General features: G+C 43.5%; 1 protein-coding gene across 12 annotated transcripts in view; it reads right to left on the reverse strand.

Moving 5' to 3' along the window:
* ZHX2 (zinc fingers and homeoboxes 2) overlaps positions 1-22,298 on the reverse strand; it is a 74,972-nt gene that overhangs the window by 48,097 nt on the left and 4,577 nt on the right. Inside the window, exon 2 of one of the 12 annotated variants that reach the window (XM_031504076.2) lies at positions 15,647-15,714. The exons of the other annotated variants lie outside the window; for them this stretch is intronic. The gene's annotated coding sequence lies outside the window, so the exon portion shown is untranslated. The remainder of the gene's footprint in view (positions 1-15,646; positions 15,715-22,298) is intronic. 12 annotated transcript variants of the gene reach the window in all.

Below are 22,298 nucleotides of genomic sequence, written 5' to 3' on the forward strand. Positions count from 1 at the left end.
TGTTGATGGGTACCCCCAGGTCCTTCTCCCAGCCTTCCAGGCACTCTTCCCCACACCCTATAGTGTTGCAGTCCCTGTGTTCGGATCCATCCAGCTGCCATACATGAGATATCTCCATTTGATGGAGATACATGGTCTAAGTTTTTCACTGGGGACAGAGCCAAAAATCACACACACTACTTCAACTACTCACCAAATACCCAAGCTCATAACAACAGTGGTATTAAGAGTAGGAAAAACACACAGAAAAGAGAGAACTGAAGCTAACACAACAGAAAAACATGCTACCCCACATCAGACCCCACGGTGTAAATGGATGTGCCAATTCAGGAAGGACAGGGGTCATCATTTGAGGCTGCCTGTCAGGCAGGCAGGTGGGGAAAGTGTTGTAATCAGCAACCCACCAATGCAACTTCACATATGGATAACGCTAGACTGCAGCCAGAAAAAACACCAGCTATTGTCACTGTTCAGATCCACTGTCAGAGTGACACAATTCAAGGCCTCCCAGTATGACTGTTAGGTCTGGCCTGGTCTCTCCAGTTTCAGCCTGATTTCCTCACCACATGACAGAGCCCAGCAGCAATCACTCTTTTCCCTTGCTCTTTATTCATTCCCTCTTTTGTTTCCCTAAACCCTCAAGCTGAAAAGAAGAAAAAGCGAAAAAAGCAGGACTGATTAAGACCAGACAGTGATTACATTTTGCTGCCATAAAAATAAATGCAAGAGGAAGGGGTTTCCCTTTTCCAGCTGTTTAGACCATTCCTACTTTTGGCTGTAAAGCACCGATGTATTTGCAAATTGCTGTCAAACACAGCAGCCACCAGTGCAAAAGTGGTGCAAGAAACGAAATGAGCACAGGATATAAACATACAGCAAAAGATCACTTTGCTCCTCTCAAATAATTGTGTTTGTGCTTCATTTGCTCATGAAGACCAGCACTGTTAGGTGTTATTGAGTCGCTTGTTTTCAGCAATAGCGTCCATGTCCCTATACCTGGAAAGTTCAGCGAGAGGTACCTGGGTCAGCTACAAGTAATCAAAGACCCACAAAGATACCATAGGAAAGGTTGCCCAGGTCCCCTTACATGTTGCTGTATGTTCCTGCTTGGTCCTGAGCTTCAGCTACTCTCCTCACTGCAAACTCCTGGAGCTCCTGTTTGATGGGAGCATGTCCCAGGGCATGTTCCTGCCTGCTGCACTTCTCCCAGCTGCACAGCCCCAGCCCTGTCTCTTCAGTATCCCCATGCTCCAGTAAATGGAGCCACAAGGGGAAAAGTCTGCATGCACCGACACAGTAAAAAAGGGACCGATCCCAAGGACTGCGAAGGGTTGTGGAAACCCCCACAAAGCAGCTGCTTTTGTGGCCTTTTCTCCCTGTCCTGGGGATAGGCAACACAGCCCAGGCAATGTGTCTGCTTATTCTGTTAAGAATCAGCAACTTCGGGCCCATCCTTCCCCTCCAGCTAGACTTTAACTTTTAAAGCCAAGAATACAAAGGGATGGAATTAAAGTCTCCTACAGCCTGTTAGTCTTGCTGTCTCACAAATTTATCCTATCAATTTATCACCTTCACTGCACTGATGTCTGTATTGAACAAGAATTTGTTATGTGTCTGGCTGTACAGCCCTGAACAGCCCGGGATGTTTCTGGAAACCAAAGCAACAGAGGCTCGCTGAATGTGTGATTCCTCCAGGTCTGTGCCATACTGGAATAAAATTAAGGTTTGGATCTGCCTTAGTTTGAGAAGTGGGCCCATGGAAATCTTGGGAGATTTAACAAGACCAAGTGCAAGATGCTGCATCTGGGTCAGGGCAACCCCTGGTCCCAATCCAGGCTGGGGATGAGCAGACTGAGCAGCCCTGCTGAGACCTGGGGGTGCTGCTGGATGAGAGGCTGGGCATGTTCCAGCCACGTGTGTTTGTAGCCCAGAAAGACAAACATCATGGGTTGCATCAAAAGCCCTGTGGGCAGCAGGCTGAGGGGAGTGATTCTGCCATTCTATTCTGCTGTGATGAGACCCCACCTGCAAGGCTGTGCCCAGCTCCAAGGCCCTCTACACAGAAAGGACATCAACCTGTTGGAGTGAGACCAGAGGATGTCACAAAGATGATTAGAAGGATAGAGCACCTCCTCTACAGGGAAAGGATGAGAGAATTGGGATTGTTCAGCGTGGAGAAGAGAAGGCTTCAGGGTGACCTAATTGCAGCCTTCCAGTACCTGAAGAAAACTTACAGGAAAGATGGGTCAAGAATATTTGCAAGGACATGCAGTGCCATGACAAGGGTTAACAGTTTCAAATTGAAGAATAGGTTCGGGTAAGATATTATGAAGAAATTCTTTACTGTGAGGGTGGTGAGACCCTGTCATAGGTTGCTCAGAGAAGCTGTGCTTGCCCTGTCCTGGGAAGCGTTCAAGGTCAGGCTGCACAGGGCTCTGAGCAGCCTGGTCTAGTGGGAGCTGACCCTGCCCATGGCAGGGGAGTTGGAATAAAACAATCTTTAAGGTCTCTTCCAACCCAAACCATTCTATGATTCTACTGGAACACATCTGGAGCACCAGATGCTTTTTACAGCTCTCTACACCATTCAGGATTGAGGATATATTCACATTTCTGACAGAGAACCCTGCTACTACTTGGATACAACTTTCCCACTCATTCCAGCAGAAGCAGATTTGTACCAAGGAGATAAAGTGCAATTCACATCCTGCTGTGAAGACTGTTCAGGAAAAATGCACTTTCACCTTTTAAAATTCAGACAAAATCAGATTTAATATAAAATGTATCTTATCCTTCCACATAACCAGCAACATGACATTAAATTTCTTCTGTCTCATGATATATTTAATGAGGGGGAGCAAAACAAATGAGGCACACCCCTTTCTCCAGTACTACTTGTTATTCTTCCAGAACAATTCTTCAAAGTTACTGAGATCACTGTATGTTACCTCCTTTTTGAAGAATCAGATACATTGCATCAAAAAGCATGCAGGAAAAGTTCTAGGGCATGAAACCAATTTTTTCACACTTTTATCTGGGTCAGCTTTTCTATTGATTCTACAAATACTGTATCATTTTTTAAAGTTAAAGGTTTTTTTAGTTTAAAAAGAAGAAAAAGAGAACATCAGAACTTAAGTCAAAAATCCATCTCAGCCAAGGACTGGTTTTGTTAGGTGACTCCAAATCAAAAAGGTAGATTTTTTCATAATAAAATCCACCTAACAGTGAAAGGGCATCTGGATCAACTTCTAAATTCAGTAAATTCCCTCTTCCCATACTGTGTCTATTTTCACTAATACCATTAATACCATCTTTGCTGTTAGGTGTACAAAACTTAGCAACAGCTGACAACATCTAAGACAGCTAACATGAAACAAACACATCAAAACCACTCAGACACATGTTTTAGCATTAGTTCTTCCCTTCCTTTCTCTGCCTCTCTGCCAAGTTTTCCTCCATGCTTATGAACTATTTGGCACAGCCTCCAGCTTTGCTTTAAGTTGTTTCATCAACCGATGTGTTTGCCTTGAGGTGCTCTGAAATAGAAATAATAAGTAAGAACTGGCCTCAGGTAACATCCTGTATTAGGAGATCACTTATTGCAAACATCCTGAAGATCTGTATCAACTTCATTTATCTGTACACACATGGAGATGGAGGAAGGACCCTTCTCAGAGGACTCCTACCAATAGGTGACAGTTCCTAGTATGGACAACTCAGAAAATTTGCTTACAACTTCAGATGACAGCAGAATATAATAAATAAAGTAGTGAGGAATTTCAATTAGGTTGGTGAAAAGAGCGAATGAACTGTCTCTCAAGTGCTTTTCCAGAATGGAATACTTTTACTTCTGAGATACTTTTTGCATGTTTTCATGCTGGTGTGATGTTGGGAACGCCACCACATTGTCCAAGAGCCTGGTTATCAAATGTGCCTCTTCTGGAAGCTGGGTGTCTGCTTTGACAAAACCTCGTTTCACAGGGATCTGGGCACATGGAGACTTCCAAGTCAGACCACAAGGGGGGTCTGACTAAGATAAGCATTTACTCCCAGGCTCTGGGACACTTGTCTGGCATGCTCAAGATCCAGAGGATTGTCTGCACAGATCCACCAGCCTTTTTATACTCACTTTTCCCAGTCTGGAGAGCTCGAATGGAAAGATGAGTAATCATTTCCATCACACCCCCTGTGTGACCCATACAAAACCCCCAGCCTGATTTCTGATATACAAATGATTAAACCCCAACACTTTCTTGCCATGATTTTATCCTATTAAGCCTTGGTCTCATTAGGAACCTTGCCAGTCCTGCACGAGGCTGCTGGATGCTGCCTCCAGCATTGCACATCTATAACCAAAGGGCTGGAAACAAGTGAGCTGCCCTCTCTGCAGCAGGGCTGGAGGCCCCTTTGCCCAAAGATAGCCCTGCTTCCAGAACCCCATCCTGTGGTACTCCATCCATGGCCCAGTGCAGTCATTAATATACTTCTAATTGCAGGAATTATTGCTCTGCTACACTATGTCTTCTCTCTTCCCCCATGCATTAACTGGTTGCTTGGAGCTTTGCAATCCTGCAAAGAAAATGCGTTGAAAAATAAGACTGAGGAGGCTCATGTTAAATTGGGAAATGGGCACGCCTTGCTGGCTACCCTGAGAAACTAGGACAGGCTTCTTTCGACCAAGTCTCCAGGTATCTCTGAGGCAGTAACAGTTGGCACAATTCTTAAAATACACAGGCTGATTAAAAGCTGGCTTGCAGCACTCACCAGGCTTGCAGAATTAGTGCAGACTTTTAAAATCAAACAGACAGGACAATTTATGAAAGAAACCTTCTCCAAATGCAGGACTGTTTGCTGGACCCCCTTCCTTCTCTCCCACCTCACAACACACCTAAAGTTCCCCTTGGGAAAGCCTGAGGTACCACAGTGGGTATGAGCAGAGATACCCACACCTTGGACGTCAGTCCAAATTCAAACCAGCAGCTGCTTCAGTGTTAAAGTCAGACTGTAATCCACACTTCTCCGGGGCTCCTGACAGCCAGCCACCATCCTGCTTCATCCCTTGCTGGAAGATGCAGCACAGACGTCAGAGGGGAAAGCAGAGGGCTGAGCTGGGACAGCTGGCCAATGGATCTCCAAAATGTCAGAGGAGACAGCTGCAGAGCAGACTTCAAAACAAATATCCCTTCCCAACAGGCCACTTTCCCTGAGGGAAAGGTTTTCCCCTGTGTGCCACATCCCAGGCCTCACACTGAAAAGCTTCAGTAGCAGAGGGGAGCCCAGTGCTGCCGGGCCCTGCGCTCCACTCAGTGACGACAAAAGCCAGCCTGAGCAGCCAGCGAGTGCCTTCCCCTCCTCCAGAGAGGGCTGCTTCCCTTCCACTGCCTTCCCCACCTCCTCTCAAGCATCAGAGCACCCCCACGACAAAATGAATTTAATATGGTTGTTTTCATCCTGTCATTAAGGATGAAGCAAAGCAAGACTAATAGTTTGGATTGATTTATGTCAGTTTAAATTAAGGCAAAGTTGCAAATCTGGCTTTGTTGTGCCCATTAGTCAACTGAGCCCTTCACATCCCAGCAGTGCAAAGTGCAGACCCCAGCTGTGGCAGATGCTGTCCTGGCAGGCATCACCCTGGATGGAAACCTGGCAGGGGACCAGCCTGGCCATCACTGCTGGCTGCCATTTCTGTGCCAGGCTCAGGGCTGTGGCTCTCCAATGCCCGTGGGAGGGGGTGGGCTCCAGCTTCCCTCGACACCATCACCCTGCACTGACACCTCACAACCTGGAGCGTGCAATCCAGCCAGCTTACTAACAGATTTGTGGCACTTTGCCACAAATGCAGATGCTTTTGTTCCTCTGCTCTTTCACCTGGACTTCAATAAACAGCTTTTGGCAACCTGTCCCACAGGGGACTTTTGGTTTCTTGAAGTTGGGATTGAAGGCATTTGAAATGGTATTTAATGTTTGGACTTAGATGTTTATTATTTCTTATCTGTGTTATAATCTCACTACTGTGAGTTTGGTAGCTTTTTCATTAGCAAGGCACAAAATGGCTAACCAACAACTCTTGTTACAAGGTCTTTTAAAACGAAACTATCTAATTAAGAAAGGACACTTAGATTATTTTTCGCTTTTAACTTAATAACTTATCTCTTGAAGTCCACAATGTGGACTTTTCTGTTTAATCACAAAACATCACCTAAACCTATGAAGAAGGAAGAAGAAGGTAAAGAAGAACAACTTGCCTCCACCCTAGAACTTCTATCTTGTTTAATATTTCTATATTCTAAAATTCTAAACTCTAAGTTTTTCACTCTGTGATATTACAGACTTCTAACTAACTACACACCTGTAATCTCAGTGCTATTGCTCAATTTCAACAGCCTGTTCCACGAGCTTAGATCAAATGCAGTGTTCTCTTGTGGGTCTGTGCCTTAAAGCACAGAAAGTTTAAAATTCTCAGCACCTAGGATTCCAATAGGGGACAGTTTAACACCCTGAACAGAGCTATCAGGCAAACAGGTTAATGGATGAATGTTAATGTACAAATATGCTGAACCTAAATGGACTCTCTCAAATGAGATTCAGAAATAACTACAGGAAATATAGTCAGAGGTCACCAGAGAAACCTACTGGTAATGCTCAAATTTATACAGAATCATAGAATATTTTGGGTTGAAAAGGAACTTTAATTATGTATTAATTACAATTAAAATGGATTTTAGTCCAGTCCTCTACATATATACAACCTCTCAGTGAAGGAAAATTGGGTCTAAAGAATCTCCTACAAAGCAAATTAAGGAAATACCTTTAAACAAAGCTCAGCAACCCTCCAAATCCAGGCAGGGCAGTTACAGCTCTTTTTAGCCTGCACTTCATGGATCTTCACAGCATTCTGTGGAATCAGTCATAACTTTCCCATTTGTCCTTTGCAACATTCTGACAACTTCTGAGTAACTGTGGAGCAGCACAACTTCCTCAACTGGAATATTCTCCACTGTCCCAAGGCAAAGTGCACAGTTTGGATTTAATTTCTATTTATATGGCTGTATTTTCCAGATGAAATGTGTAGTCTAAGCAAAAAACACATCCAGAGTCTTCACTGCCTTCATCCAAACTCAGCCATGTGCTCTCACACGTCCCACTGAAACAACCAGGGCCCCACCTGTGCCCCAAAATCCCTTAGAGCACTCTGCCCTTGGGAAACTGCAGTGCTCTGTTGGGCAATGAACAGTGCTCAAAAATTTTATTCTTCATGGAGGCTGTTCTTAAAAAGACTTTCTACTGTCCTCATTGGAGCTTCACATTTTGGATGTGTGACAAAGCAGACATTGTGTACAAGGAAATATAAATTCTGACTTGCACAAAACTACCCTTTAGGGTAGCTTTAGCTAGAACTTCAGAACTGGATACAGACTGAATTTGACCCCTTGAATCAAATTGCTCAGATCTTCTCTGCTGCTAAAATAAAGGCAGAATTTTGTCCTGTTACTCCTCAGTTTGCAGCAGAGTTTAACTAGAGACCTGTCAAGTTTCTAGTCCACACCTCAAATAGCCTTGTCAAGTCATACAATCAGCAAGAAGCAGCCAGGGCAGGGTTTTATTGTCCGGGAATGTAAACAAGTAACAGGCAGTGCTGTTCATCTACCTCAGGTTGGTGTATATAATTTTGATTAAAGCCTTTATGTAAATACAGATGCAAATCAGGTTCAGTATAGCATCTGACAAATTACTATCAAAGACCTGAGGCTACTGGCAAATTATCAGCATGAGCTCTCATGATGTGAAGGTATGAAATCCAATCTTGGTCCAGACACTGTATTTTTTTTTTGGCTTAAATTGGCAGTAAAATACCATACTGATGCATATAAAAGATGTTAGCTTTCAATTTGAAAAAAGAACACTGAGGAGGTAAACCAACATCCTTAGAATCTTTAGACAGTCTATGTCTAGCAAGAAAAAAACCCTTTTAACATTTCTACAACACCTACCAAAGAAACTCAAGGCATCTCTGAAATGTTAATTAATCCATACTCTCCCCAAGGGATATCTATTTTAAAGATGGTTATATGGAGCCTGCATTCATCTCTCATTTGCCAAAGGCTTGCAGGGGAAAAGCCACTGAGATCAAATCTGGACCTTGCCTGTGCTCCTCCACATTCTCATCATAAGACTTCCCCTCCACAAAAATCACAAGAACTCACTCACACCAAAGATGTGTGAACCTCTTTGGCCTAGATATCACTGCTTCAAAGTAGTGTTAACTTCAAAACCTTGTTTAACTTGCAAAGACGATTACAAGACAAGAAAAATAAAGAAAAACAAATCACAAGAGAAAAAAACACCCACTCCCAACATTTGGAAATTGAAGGAATCTTTAGATCATACTGAAAGAATCTTATCTGTGAAAATGAAAAGGTATGACCAAGGTAATCTTCACAGCAGTATCAGCAGTAAATTCTGCTATTTCTTCCCTCCAGGTTTAATTCCATCTTTAGGGCCTTGCAAGGGAAGAGCAATTCTCCTTCATTCAGAACCACCCAGTAAGACAATGCTTGGAAAGAGGCAATAGCTCTTAAGGTTTTAAAGCAGACTTAACTTGATCAACATCAATGATGTTTAAGTACATGTTTAACATTTTGCCCACAATACTCTTGCACATTTCCCAGGGTATGAAATTCCCACTGGCACTGACAGAAGTGAAATCACATTTCCAATTTATGTGGAACAGATGCATTAAGTTAGCTCCCTATAAACAATTGTTATTACTGGTGATGAAGGAGAAGGAAACACAGGAAGGTTTGGAGTTGCACAGGTACATTCACAGCGTAACAAAATGTGACATATACACGTCATATCATTACTATGACAACAGTGTTTGGAAGAGGTATAACCAGCATTTTGTAAGCATATGGTCATATACTGGCCCCTTCCTGTGCTCAAAATGAAAAACAAAACAAAGGGACAGGAGCTAAAGGCATGAAGCCACAGACTGGCCAGTTTGCATTCCTTTGCTCTGATATCAGTTACAATGACTGCACAGTCATTCAAATGCTTTGCTTATAGATGTGTTTATTTGTCTTTAGCATCTTGCTTACAAAAAACCTCCAAGAAACATACAGTAATAGCAAGTGTTGGTTTTGAACATTGGGACACCAGTGTGAATTCCTACAGTAACTGTGATTTCGTGGCTGCAGGGAGTGTGTGGAAGAGGGGAACAAGAAATGCTGATGTAATTAAGGAAATGATACTGAGGTTGCACCTCCTGTTATCTGTTGGAACAGGCTAAAAGCTTTATGCTCCTGGAAATTGGACATCCCTGCTTTCCATGGCTATTAAGGGAACTAGCACATATATGTATTATGTGTGTGTGTGTGTGTGTATGAAGTTTCCTAGAGAGCAGTTAACATTTCAAGCTCTGCTTCTCCATAGCACATCTGCATCCTTAAAGGAGTACCTGCTCCAGCAAAATCATTTTCTGGGTCCCGTTTTCAAGAAGAAGTGGCAAGTTTCACTGAAGGGGAGAGAGGGGTCAAGATTGTTACAAAGGATGAGACACCTCCCATACTTACTTTGGGAGAAACCCAAGCCAAAACCACAGCTTTACCATGTACTGGTTCCAAGTCAGAGCCCAAATTCCTAAAAGAGGCCAAGTTTGCCATCTTGACGATTTCTTGCTGATAATCACATCTTGGTTGACTTTTTTCTTATCTGATGACTTAATCAGTCAATTTCAACAGATTGAATGATTGCACTAGTTTTGCCAAAAGCAGTAAGTGACTTGCAACATACAAGCAAACAGATAAGGAAGAGACTTGCAGGTCTGACGTGACCTCAAGTGGTACATCCTTAGGGATTTGTTTGGAAATCAGTGGTCCTATACTGTACTGAGAAGCTGAGCCACTCAGGCAGCAACTCATTATCCAGGGACACGGATGCACCAGAGGAAAAGGAGAGGCGAGGAGGGTATGGCTCCAGCCAGGCTGTGGGAGAGATTTTAATTCCCTGCCTGACTTTATGTAAACCATTTTTACTCTACAGAGCTTCTTCACTTAATTCTTGTAACAAAACTTTTCTGTATCACACGTACTGGTATGGTAAATACCCCAGAGGATACAAGGTGCTTGTATTTTAGAAATACGAGATCAAATAAGCACCAATAAACCACTGTCTTTTCTGCTTCTCCAGTGAGGCTTGGAATAACCCTGAAGGCCTGAACAACCCTGCTCTTCTTGAGCAAAGAAATGTGTAACTTTAAAATGCTGGAGAGAAAGAGAAGAGCAGTATTTCATCAAAGGACCTGTACAAAGGACCTGTACTAGCAGTCTAACAACATAATCTCTTGAAGGGGGCCAAGGATTAAAAGTTGGTGTGGAAAGGCAGAGTAGGTAGTAAAAATACAGCACTATCCATTTTTCAAAACTCAAGGGGTCTTGAAAGAGGGTGCTAGGAAGCGGGGAGGGAGTCGCTCTGCCCAAGATGTAAAGTTGTGCCCTGTTTCCTCTGTCTTCATATTTTTCCACCTTTTATTTTTGGATCTCACAACATTATCCAGCACTAGATGGCACATAGCTATAATAACAGCCATGGTGCCCTGCTCCAGAGTGCAGCAGGAGCACTGGTACCACCCTGCAAAGAAGAAGAGAGAACATGGAACATTAAAATCCATCTCTCACCTCTGTTTTACTTAGGATGATTTGAAAACACACCTTTAAGACTTAGAGGAGCTGATTTCCCAGAAGTACTCCAGCAGCAGAGGAGCACCTGTGTCACCTCAGAGGTGCCCGGCGGGCAGGGCTGTCGCGGCAGAGCCCAGCAGGGGCTGCAGGAAGGGCGGCTGCCCAGCACAGCACGCCTTGCCGCACTCCGGAATCGGGAACTGCACTTCTCCCCGTGCCCCTCCAGGACAGCTCTGCTGGCAGGAGTCTGTAGTGTAGGCACGGCTGAACACCGAGCTATTTTCAGCAGAAGGCAGGATGCAAGCTCACTTCCCAATATACTGTGTCGTAATACAAAATCCAGCCTTTGTGCCTTGCCACACAGAGATGCTCAATGCACTGGAGGTGGGGACCATCGGATGCTGACAAGTAAGAGCCAAGATGCTGATGCCATAAAATAAATGATTTTATAAACCTCCCAGCAGGACAGTTTTCATTGATACACAAATTGTAGATGAGTGCTGTTTTGGGCCCCAACACATCAGGTCAGTGCAGAAGGACCCACCTATGCAAGCAGGGCAGCCAAAAGGCCAATTTGCAGTCCTTAAGCCCAGGCAAGCAAAATTCATAAACGGCATCACTGGAAAAAATGTGGAACTAACACATCTCAAAGGAGATTAAACTCTTCAGAAAAGGCCAGGTTTAGCAGGTGTCCCAGGACAGCTTTATTGCAGACTCAACCAGGTGCCATTTTATGTGGCTGGCTAACCTGTTTCCCTCTTTCTGCCCATGAACTGGTTTTGCCCTTCCATCTCTTAATTTTAGGCCTGGATAACATTTTCCTGTGTCAGAATTTACTATGACCCAAAGCAGCAACTGGCTGGACTACCCACCAATCTAAACACACATGAAAACTTAAAGTAACACTTACAACCCTGTGTATTACCCCTGAGGACACAGGCAAACACAGATATAGCTAATCAACAGCTGGTTTCTGCTAAAAATGCCAGAGACCTGCAAGTCCCAATGAATTCCCACTATCCCATAAATCACTTAGATGCCAAGATACCACTTCAAAGGCTAGACTTTAGAAACCATAAATCTGAACAATCATTTTTTGTCTTGACATGACTACATTGCAGAAAAAGAATTATGATTTGTAGCATCTTCTAAAGCACAGTCCAGTTCTCAGTCTGAAAGTGCTGAAATCAGGAATTTGCCCAAGACTGCAAATACATGCTTTCTCCTTGGAAACATAGCTCACAGCTGAGCAGCAGGCAGGAGATACATCTGGAATTTCTCTGCTGCCAGACACTGTTTTAGTTCATGTTATGATACCAAGAACTGAAAGCTGTTGTTTCTACTGAGAACCCCTCCTTCTTCCAGTTATTTCAAAGGATACAGTGAGTTTCTACATTAACAGAAGTGTTAATTATCACTGTGTTTTCCCACATAATTGATACTTCATAATCGATGCCTTTGGCAGTGGTAAAACATGGCCCCCAACATTTTCAATTACACTGATCCTCCCTCTCCTCAGGAAAAGAGATTTTACATCTCTCACCTGTGATTCAGCCTCAAACTCAGAGTTGGAGGAATCTGTGTCTGTTTTGGGTGGCAGACACCTCCTAACTACCAAGGAAAAGGTGAGGAAAAGGCTCTCAACACTTAGGTGGAGCTTTGTGCCCATGCTGAGAGACATACCTTTGTTGAGAAAGGGGCAGCTCTACAAAAGGAGTGGTAATGACACCCACTGATAACTAAAAACCAGCAATGATCTGCTCTGCAGCCTTCACTGCAGCTGCCTCCAGAAGAGTTGCACCAGCCAACAGTCAGAGACTCACTTCTTGCATCTACCCATTTTCCAGCTTTTGGAGGAATTGCCTCAATAAAGACTCACAAAAGAAGCTTTACATCTGGATGTTATTCTTGTAGCAGTAGAATCCCAGAAGTCTTCCCCAAAGACATGCTACTTTTGAGGGGAAAAGCAGATGGCATTCAGTATGCTGCTGGAATATTCCTGGAGATCAGTGTGACAAGGGAGTCCCACCAACACCTACTGAAATCATACAGGGCATAGCATGACCACTGAGTTGTGTCCACCACATTCACCTTGCCACAGTAGTGTGAAAAACATTAAACATTGTTTCAGTGCTTTAAATTTCTACCCTGGGCCTGCCCTAACTTTGTTCCAGAAATTGAAAGGAATGGCTCCAGGAGAGAAACCAAGCATCTATAGCAATTTGATATAATGTGGGGTGAAATATTCACACTCTGTAAGAAATAATGAGAAAGTTGTACCAGAGAATGCTTCTGATATGGATTTATTTTCCCACTTGGCTCCACTTTAGCACTACCTGCAACCCTAGAAGCTCAAAGAGTATTAAAGGCTGGTCATTCCTGACACACCCTGTATCTTCCAGACAGAGGACCTTTTCTACACTGAAGGCCAGGTGCATAAGGGAAAGATGTTAAACATTGTACAAACTGGTCCTCATTCCTGGAGACATACCTGTTCTCTTTAAAGCATATCTCCCTCATTTACCAAAAATGCCTCCCACATATATTTACACCAGTGTTCGCTCTGCAGATGGCTGTGGGAAAGAAATAAGAGATTTTAATCTGTCTGGTTGCACCACCAGCTGAGCTGCAGTTGGGATTCAGTGGACAGACTTTATTGCTGGTAGCCTTAAAACGATGAGACGAACAGTTTTATCTCCAAAATCTGGATAGAGGGGTAAAATAGCTTCCCTGCTGTTTCTTGGTACTAGAGAGAACTAAAACTGGCTCCTTCCCAGGGAATTCACTACTCACTGTTCATCTCTGCCATCATGCAGGAACTCTGTTGGGAAGGGACAGGAATGACTTGTAGCAATGGCTTCAGATGAGGCTTAGCAAGTGTCCCCCTCTTTCACACTAATCAGACTTCAATTAAAAGGATCACTACAGTTTTGGGCAAAATGTTTTCATCCTCTGCTGGCTTTCTATTGCTTGGTTCCAGGCAAAATGTTCAACTTTTGTGCCTCAGTTTCCCCAGTACTTAAACACAGCAATAAAACCTCCCCTGGAGGTATCAATTGGTGCTTGCATAGGAGGATGCAAAGGAAAGCACTGCAAGAACCAGAGATCATCAATAAAGCATCCAACACTGCCACCAATGCTTCAGCAAACCACCAGCCCGCTTGACCCCTAGAGCCAGATGTGCAACACTAGCTCAGAAAGCAAAAAACCAGGAAGAAGCTGCCAGGTTCTTCATATTCATGAACTTTTTAGTAAAGCTCAACAAAACTTTAAGGCATGTTCTCTGCTGTTGTTCTTGCCCTTTTGCACAGCGAGCAAGTCATAAATATTTCAGGGGAAGAGTCCAGAAAATTTGCAAGACTGGTCCTAGCCTTTTACAGCATTAATGAGCAGGCCATTAATAGTTAATGAAGCAGCTGCTGGTGATCTCAGAGGTAAAGGCAAGACAAGAACAGTAGCCTTTGCCCATTCACTACAATGTGATAATGTGAAGGAATGGTTTGATCCTTCTATCAAGTTCTCCCCATCACAGCAAGACCCAGAAGCTGACCACAGGACTTACAGCAGAACCACACAGAGCCCCCTGCCCCACTGTGTCATCCAGCAGGGATGGAGGCTGCTGGAAGTGGTCTGAACCAACTGTCTTGATGCTCTGTGCACATCTGAGGGACTGCAAAGGCTTCAGTGATGTTTCTTAAATACAAGACTAATGTTCCAAACAATCAGGTTTAGGACCAAGTAATGCCTATGTGCTGGTGTGTGCGTGCACTCCATAGCCACACATATGTTAAAATGCCAATAAAAAGAGAGGGGTTTGAAGACTTTTAAAAGTCTCAAGCGTTTGTTCAAAGCTGCACTTTGAAGGTCAAATTCACAATACAACTGGACAGCTACCTTCAAAGAACAATTTCTCTGATTTCAGCCTCAGATGCAGCAAGGACTTTGGTGAAAAGGTATTTTTGCTGTACTTAACTCTTTTGTATATCTGAACTGACATCTGCACTGGCACTAGCCCGGCTGCTGGGTGCAAATGCAGTCCTGCAGCCCTTTTGTTTTGCCCCTCAAAACAAAAGGGCATGGCAAGAAGAACTGAGTAAAAGTTTGGACACTGCCAAACTCTAATTTCCTTCATTTTATCCCTTCCAGTATCACTGATTTTTAAAGGATTAGTGAAGTTTGTTTTCGTCTGCCTCCACATTCATGTGTATGTGGGTCTATCAATCCCAGCACAGTAACTTCCTAGTGGTCTAATGAAAACAGGGAAGTTGTGGAGAGACCCTCCACCGCTTGTGCTCTGGAGAGTGGCCAGTGTGACCCAGTGCACGCAGGAATTCAACACCACAAATCAAACACACTAAAAGCGGTTTGCGTCAGTCCTGCTGGCCCCAGGAATAAATCAGTCTCCTGGATTTCAGCTCACATCACATCTGGCTTGTCACAGATTAAGCCTTTTCTGTGGTTTTCTAATAGGAGTCTGCACAAAAAGCAAGGATTGATAGCAGGGAGGCCCCCTGAAGACCCCCAGATGGATAGGAACAGCCAGACCCACCTTCTTCAACAGCAAACTGAGCTGGCTTCAGATGCAATCTGAGTATCTCCCTTTTATGTAAGTGTCCTTAGCACAGAGTGCAAAAGTTCATCTGTTCCAGCCATTCAGGACTGGCAGTCAAGAGCTTTGCATTCAAAGGGAAGAGAAAAAGGAAAAGCTTAATCTCAAAGTTACAGTCTTAATTCCACCCTCCAAACCAGAGATGTTTTAGTAGTGCAGGAGTCAAAGGCAACTGCAACACTGGGCCCTTTGTTAAATAATTAAATACGATTTGCCTAATCTATCCATCAGGTTCTCACTGAAGAGACAAAAAATATCCCCATCAACACCCCACTCTCACCTAAGCAATGAGCTTCCTACAGCACCTCCTGGGATAATCCTCTAGTTTTTAACAAAACTGGTCCTTGACTTTTCTCACCTTCAAACATGATTCTGCCTGCTGTTCTCAATGCAGATCAAAGGCGACCTTAGTAGATCCTTACTGTGCTAAGAGATAAAATAAATTTATTAAGTTAAATTTCAAGTAATCATGTTATTCTGTAATTTCATTAAAAAACTATAATTTGCCAAACATTCTCTGGAAAATAATTACTATTCAGACTTAATAATAAAGTATGTAATTAGCAATGAATGTATACTGCCTTTTTTTAAAAATCCATAGCATGTAATGCTCCCTCATGCTTTGAGTGGGAGCATCTTAAAGTGATCATAAACATTGATTTAAATACTTTAATACCTTGAACTAATTTAAATCACATTAAGGATGATACATCACATAGGAAGAACCCTACTGAATTCAGATGTGTGTTGGGCTGTTCCTCACTCACACCATCTATTTTGCATAATTTAAGAACAAATATTTTAAAATAGCAGATAAGTAAAAAAAAAAATCTTTAATGACCAGAAATACCTATCCAACCTCAAATGTTTCTTAATCAACTTCCTATTAACTACCTGTTTTATTTAAAAAAGAAGGAAAAAAAGTTGACAATTTACCTTCTCCTCCAGCAAAACTTTAATGCTAACTATGTGTTACATTTTCTGTTTCCAACCCTTTGAGAAGTTATTTTTAATGATTTTACAATACAGCAAAGGGACATGGGCCATTCATGCACTAGCCAAAAATTTGTCAAGCTGCAACCCCAAACAAGCCAAGTGGCCACAGCAGAAGCTGAAGAATGTTCCAGTTTGAGTATCTGTCAGCTGCAAAGACCAATACTAAAGGGTTGCAAATCACAGTCCTTTTCCACTGCTGTACAGACCGGCAATCACGAATTTGAGCAGAAGGGTGTCTCAGCCAGCCTGTGCCAGAAGCCCAGCATGGAACTCACCTGGGAGATGCTGCAGCAGGGCCTAGATACTTCAGATACACTGACCTTGCAACACCACCTGAGCAGCCTCCACCTGAGACTCAGTAAAAGGATCAGGACAAGAGAGAAGGAACAAATAAAACCCCTACTTACACAGGGGTGAACAAAATACAAGCAGATTAAAAAAAAAAAAAAAACAAAAAAACTACTAAAGCATGTTAGATAAAAACATGAACCAGTGTAAGTGGTTCTATGTTTGTGCCAGTGAGAGGCAATTAGGAAAGGATGCCTTGAGTTCAAGGCAGATAACTGAAAAATCTGATCAAATTCCTACCATGGCTGCAGAAATCAATACAGAGAGGAAACTCAGGTATGAATTCAGCTTTCCTGTGCAAATACACTATTCAAAATGCATCAAACTACAACTCAAACCACTCCACACAACATATCTCAAAGCTAAAAGTGTGACAGAGCCCAGGTGATAATTCCCATCCCTCTTGCTGTCTGCTACCATCTGCAAGTAAAGAAGCCTAGAAACAGCCACAAATCCTTTGCCACAGTACTGCATACCATTTACATCACCACCAATTTTGGGATGCAGCTTGTGTTAAATACCCAGAATCTCCTTGCAAAGTGCCTTGCACTCTTTCCATTCAATAGCACATTTCAAAGCAGATCCCTGTCTCCATCAAGCACCACAACAGCATTTTGCCCACAGATGGAAAGGTGCTCTCCTTGTCCTGTGAGCACCCTGCCACAGCAAGCTCCTTGCTGGGATGTGAATGGAGCTCTCCAAAAAATGTCAGGCAGGGGAAGAGGTGAAGGAAGAGGGTAGCACAAAGAAATTAAAAATGCAAACCATGTGCTCAACAATGATCTTCCTCCTGAACTGAGCACAGGGTGCAGACAGGGTTTTGTGTACATTATTTTTTAATTTAGAAGAACCTTATATTTAAGTCCCCCAGAATTTTTGTGGGAGAGTTGCAGAGGACTCAGCACAGAATTGGAGACAGCTGGCAAAGGGTGTCTGCTGCCTGCTCACCCCTTGCACCCTAGAGCAGTACACCCTGAAGTTGAAAGCACTCACCCTTGAGCACTTTGTGGTGAGAACAAGACCGTCCACCACTCACCAAGAGGCAAGGAAAAAGCATTTTAGATTTCAGGAGATTAACTTTAAATCCACCAACTCAGTGCTCTGATTTGCTGCTGGAGAAGAGATGGGGCTGGAGTTAAGATCATTCCTATGTACAAGCTCTTTTCAGCATAAATAATATATTGTGACACTCCTCTCCTGACTTGGACATGTACCGAGTGTTTGCACGCTCTCCTGGACCATCACACAGAGGGTAAACACATAAAATAAAGTTGATAAGGCTAAGATCCAGGATAAGAGGACAAACAAACAGAATCTAAGGCACTTCAAATATATTTAGGGTTGAAAGCAAAATCCTTCAGAGAGCTAAGATTCTTTTCTTTCCTTTATCTGATTAAGTGTGGATCTTGAAACTTGTGTTTGCCTTGAGCAGTATTTCCCAAACCACTTCACCCCTTTGACATCATCAGGGTACACAGACAAGATGCCAACAGATGCTCAGAGGAAGGGCATCCTGTGAAAAATATTTTAGCAATAGTGAAATTGTGAGGATGCTCTAAACTTAAAAGTAGTAAAGAAAACAGTTCACTCCAAACACATAATTCTTTCTTGTCACTCCAATTGTTTTAAAACACATGTAGAGCTGACTCCTCTCTTATGCTGAAGAATCCCAGACAGGCAGAGAGAAGTAGAGGCTTCTTTAGGCAGCACTTTATTCTGAATTAATTAATCACCATTTATACTCTGAATTTATTCATCATCATTTACACTGGGAAGCTTCCTACCTGCTGTAGTTGGGTAATATCCTGCAGGACCTCAGTGGCCACCAGCCCCTGTCCTTGGCAGCTGGCATGGGCACGATGCATTTGCCAACTCTTCCATGCAGCAACCCCTGGCACTTTCTATGGTTTGAAAACCCCACGTGAAGCTTTTTCAGCTAGTTTCTCAAAGAAATCTAAACCTAGCCCTCAAAAAGGTCACACAGTGGAGCTGATAGCTTCCTGGCAAGATACCTGTACCTGAGCACAGGTTGGGAAGAGGACCTGTGCCTTAGGTTAAAGCCCAGGTAAAGGGGCTACTGTCTCTCTCAAAAAAAAAAAAAAAAAAAAAAAAAAGGATGCAAAGCCCTGAGACATGATCTTTGGGCTCAGATCCCAAAAATCTGCAACTGCAAGATCATGACTTCTGGTCTCCTGGTACTGAATTTATCACTTGGTGGTAATAGAGCAGCATCATAATGGTGACAGGCTGCAAGAGATGACGTGGGGATGCCAGAAAAGTGATACAGGACTCTGTAAATACCTGTGGCTGAGCAAAAGGAGGGCATTGGTGTACTGGTCCCATGGGTGGGAGCAGTGACAGTCATGTGGACTTCCAGCCAGCCAGCCAAGTGCTCTCCCAACTTCCTCGCCTTTCAATCACATGGAAATTAACAACACTCTTCACAGAAGATGAGGAAGGGGAATCTCTTTGGAAAAATGCAAAAAAAGACAACTTCAGGGGAAATGAGGATTCTTTGGGATAACCCCATCTTCCACAATTTTCAAGAAAGCTTCCAAAGCCCGGAAGACAACAAGCACCAAAGCCTTTAACAGCAGCGTTCTCCCAGCATATCATTTAAATAAATCACTTTCTGAAGAGACAAAAGACAAGGAAAAATTCCCTGTGGTGCCTGACAGTTTGTGCTCAAGAGGATGCTGAAAAAAAAAAAAACAAACCACAAGACATATTTGGTTTGCAGTGGGTGGTAGGAAGAGGGGAGGGGAAGGAATATCCCCAGAAACAGTTGAGGCCAGAACCATCAGGACTTTCCTTCATTTTGTGTGAAAGTGAATCAGCAGTGCTCTGCCAGCCCCGCAGCAAAGCTTGGACATGCTGCTGCTGTCTGCTTCGTACTGGCTTTCACTGGCATGGGGGGAGGCAAAAACCTCCCTGTGCCACTTCCCAGGCCACCATCCCGGCACACTGAAATTCTACAAAACTTAACTGCTTCCAACTGGTATCCTCTTGGATTTTTGTCTTGCTAGTAGGATTTAAGAAAAAGAACAAGTATTTTCCCACTTCTGCCATCTAAGTCAAGTGCAACATAAAGTAACTGAAATTAATAAGCATGAAATTAGGTTGAGAAACGTAAAAAATATATATCCAAAATTTCGAGTGAGAAAAGGGAGCACATACAAGAAAGGTAACACAGAATGGGCATAGAGATCTTGAGACACACTGGTATTTTATTAATTCCCTCTGAGAGTGCCTTCAGCAGCAGCCCAGAACCTACTTTTTTTGGGTGGTATTGAAAAAAAAACCAAAAAAAAACCAAACCAAACAAACCACAAATAACAAGATTCTACTTAAAAAGAAAGGAACCACGTTCTTCCCTATACAGTTTTGCTCACAGTTCTTCCTCCACTCTACTTCCTTCAACAAACTGGACAAGAGGTTAAGTAACACTAAATCTGAGGCTTCCTTAGTTATGGTCACTGACTCAAAAGAAGCAAGAAAATCTCACTCCATTTGTTTGCTGGTGGAAGGTTTTTTGTTTGTTTTAAGCTCCAGTGAATTAAGTATGCAGTTTTAGCACTTATTAAAAATTGTGGGAACAACATACAATCAACTACAAAAGAGAAGCCAAAACAAACAGGTAATTTGAGGTTGCAAGTTTAAAAAAATATTTTGTATTTTAGAGGGGAAATAAGGTCAGGACAGGAAGAATGGGGAGGGAAAACGAGAAGGAAAATCCAAGATTTCAGGCCTCTAATAGGCTCAGTAAATAAATGAAAAGCAGTGCAAGATGTTCCCATACCACCCAAACCACTGCTCACATGAAATTAATCGTCCCCTCCACCAGTGCCAACTGGGACCACACTGCAAATCACAGCATCAAAATGCTACATATTAAAAGCTAACACTAAAGATTTATATCTCTACATGTCACTTAATAAAGGAGAGGGAGAAGCAGAGGGCTGTTTCTCTGCAAAGCCGAAGCTAAGGGTTTGCTAAGTGGAGTAACACAGGGCAAGTAGCTTTGCTTTTCATCTTGCAACACTTTTCCAGGAAAGAAGATTAATTTCAGGCTGTGGAAGAGTTTACCAAGTGAACTGAAAGCCACCGTTGAGGAAACTCTGACTTGCACAGAGCTGTCTGCATTTGCCAGGATGTGCCCATTCCTGGGACACAGAGCCTCCACTGCCTGCACCTGTGGGAAGGGCTGCACTGGACTGGGGCTTCTCTCCAGCAGTGGCAAGGGTTTCCCAGAGCCGAGGGTTGATGTCCAGACACCCAGAGCTGAACAAGCACATGACAGCAGGCATGTCTGCACGGGCACATCTCACATCAGGTCTGTACCACCATCGCTTGCCATGCATTGCATCAGCCCAGGGCAGGACGTGCCACTGAAGCAGCAAAACCCATGAGTGAACAGGCTGTTACACCAGCAAAGGGACATTATTGCCAATGTCACAGACTGAGACAGGGCTGGGACGATAAACCCACTGTCAGCACATTCACCCAAGGAGAAAGTTCTTGATGTGCTTGTGGGATGCTGACCAGACCAAGCACCTGGTACCCTGCCTAATGAGACATTAAATATACACAGTCGCACTTGTCACCAAATGGGATTTAAACTAAAAGAGTGTAGGTTTAATTGGACATCAGGAAACAATTTAAAGATCCCTTTCAACCCTCAGGCTGGGCAATCCCAGACAAAGGCAGAATGAGGCAGAAGCCTACAGAACTTCAGAACTTGGAAACTGCATCCAAGACTGAGCCCAGACCGTGGTACTGTTCACCCTGTGGTCTGTGTGGGTGGGAGTTGTGGAGATCTGCAAATTCCTCCCAATAAGCCTGTAATAGTTAGTTTGAGAGGCAAGCAAGTGGTGAGCAGGCTCCAGTTTGCTAGCTCAGGTCCCCGCTGGACAACAGTGAGAAGATGCAAACTGCACATGGTGCTGGAGAGGCTTGTTCCAGAGCAAAGCTGAATCCCCTGCCCCTGCTCTGCTTTCAGCAGCCAGCATGTGCCCTTGCCCCAAGCCAATTCACAAAAGGTCAACACTCACAGCAAGCTCATCCCCTCTACTCTGATGTGTGATTTCTAACCATGCAGGTGCTCCAGATCACATTCTTCCCCATTTGCTTGCCAACCCTTCCTCCCCTGTCTCCCCTCCAGAGGACAAATGCTTCCCTCTGTCAAACACTGATGAGCCTTCCCACCACCAGCCCCACACAGGGCACTGCCCACTGCAGGCCACATGCAGCCTCAGCCAAAAATTCAAGGAGGTGTTGCGCCATAATCCACCACCTCAGCTATCAGAATTTCCCAGGATGACTTTTCTGAAGTCCCCTCCTAGCTGCCAACACCTAAACCTTCTCTCCTTGCCTGTGTCGTTCTCTCTGCTCACTGACAAAACCAAGCCATCTGAGCCTTCTGCAGTGCTAAATACACAAAATCATTTCACACCTCTCCCTCAGTTTCACCAGCACACTCACAATACTGGTCATTCTACATAAACTCAGCTTATAGAAAATTCAGTTTTCCCTGCAGGAACTGGTTTGGGGTCCCACAGTTACGAAAAAAGCTTGCCAAATGCACTGTCTTATTTTCAAACTCCCAACATTTTTACAACAACCCCAAGTGCTAATTTTTAAAACAAAAACAACCAACCAAAAAACAC

The sequence above is a fragment of the Lonchura striata genome, chromosome 1 (genome assembly GCF_046129695.1).
Source record: "Lonchura striata isolate bLonStr1 chromosome 1, bLonStr1.mat, whole genome shotgun sequence".
NCBI lineage: Eukaryota > Metazoa > Chordata > Aves > Passeriformes > Estrildidae > Lonchura > Lonchura striata.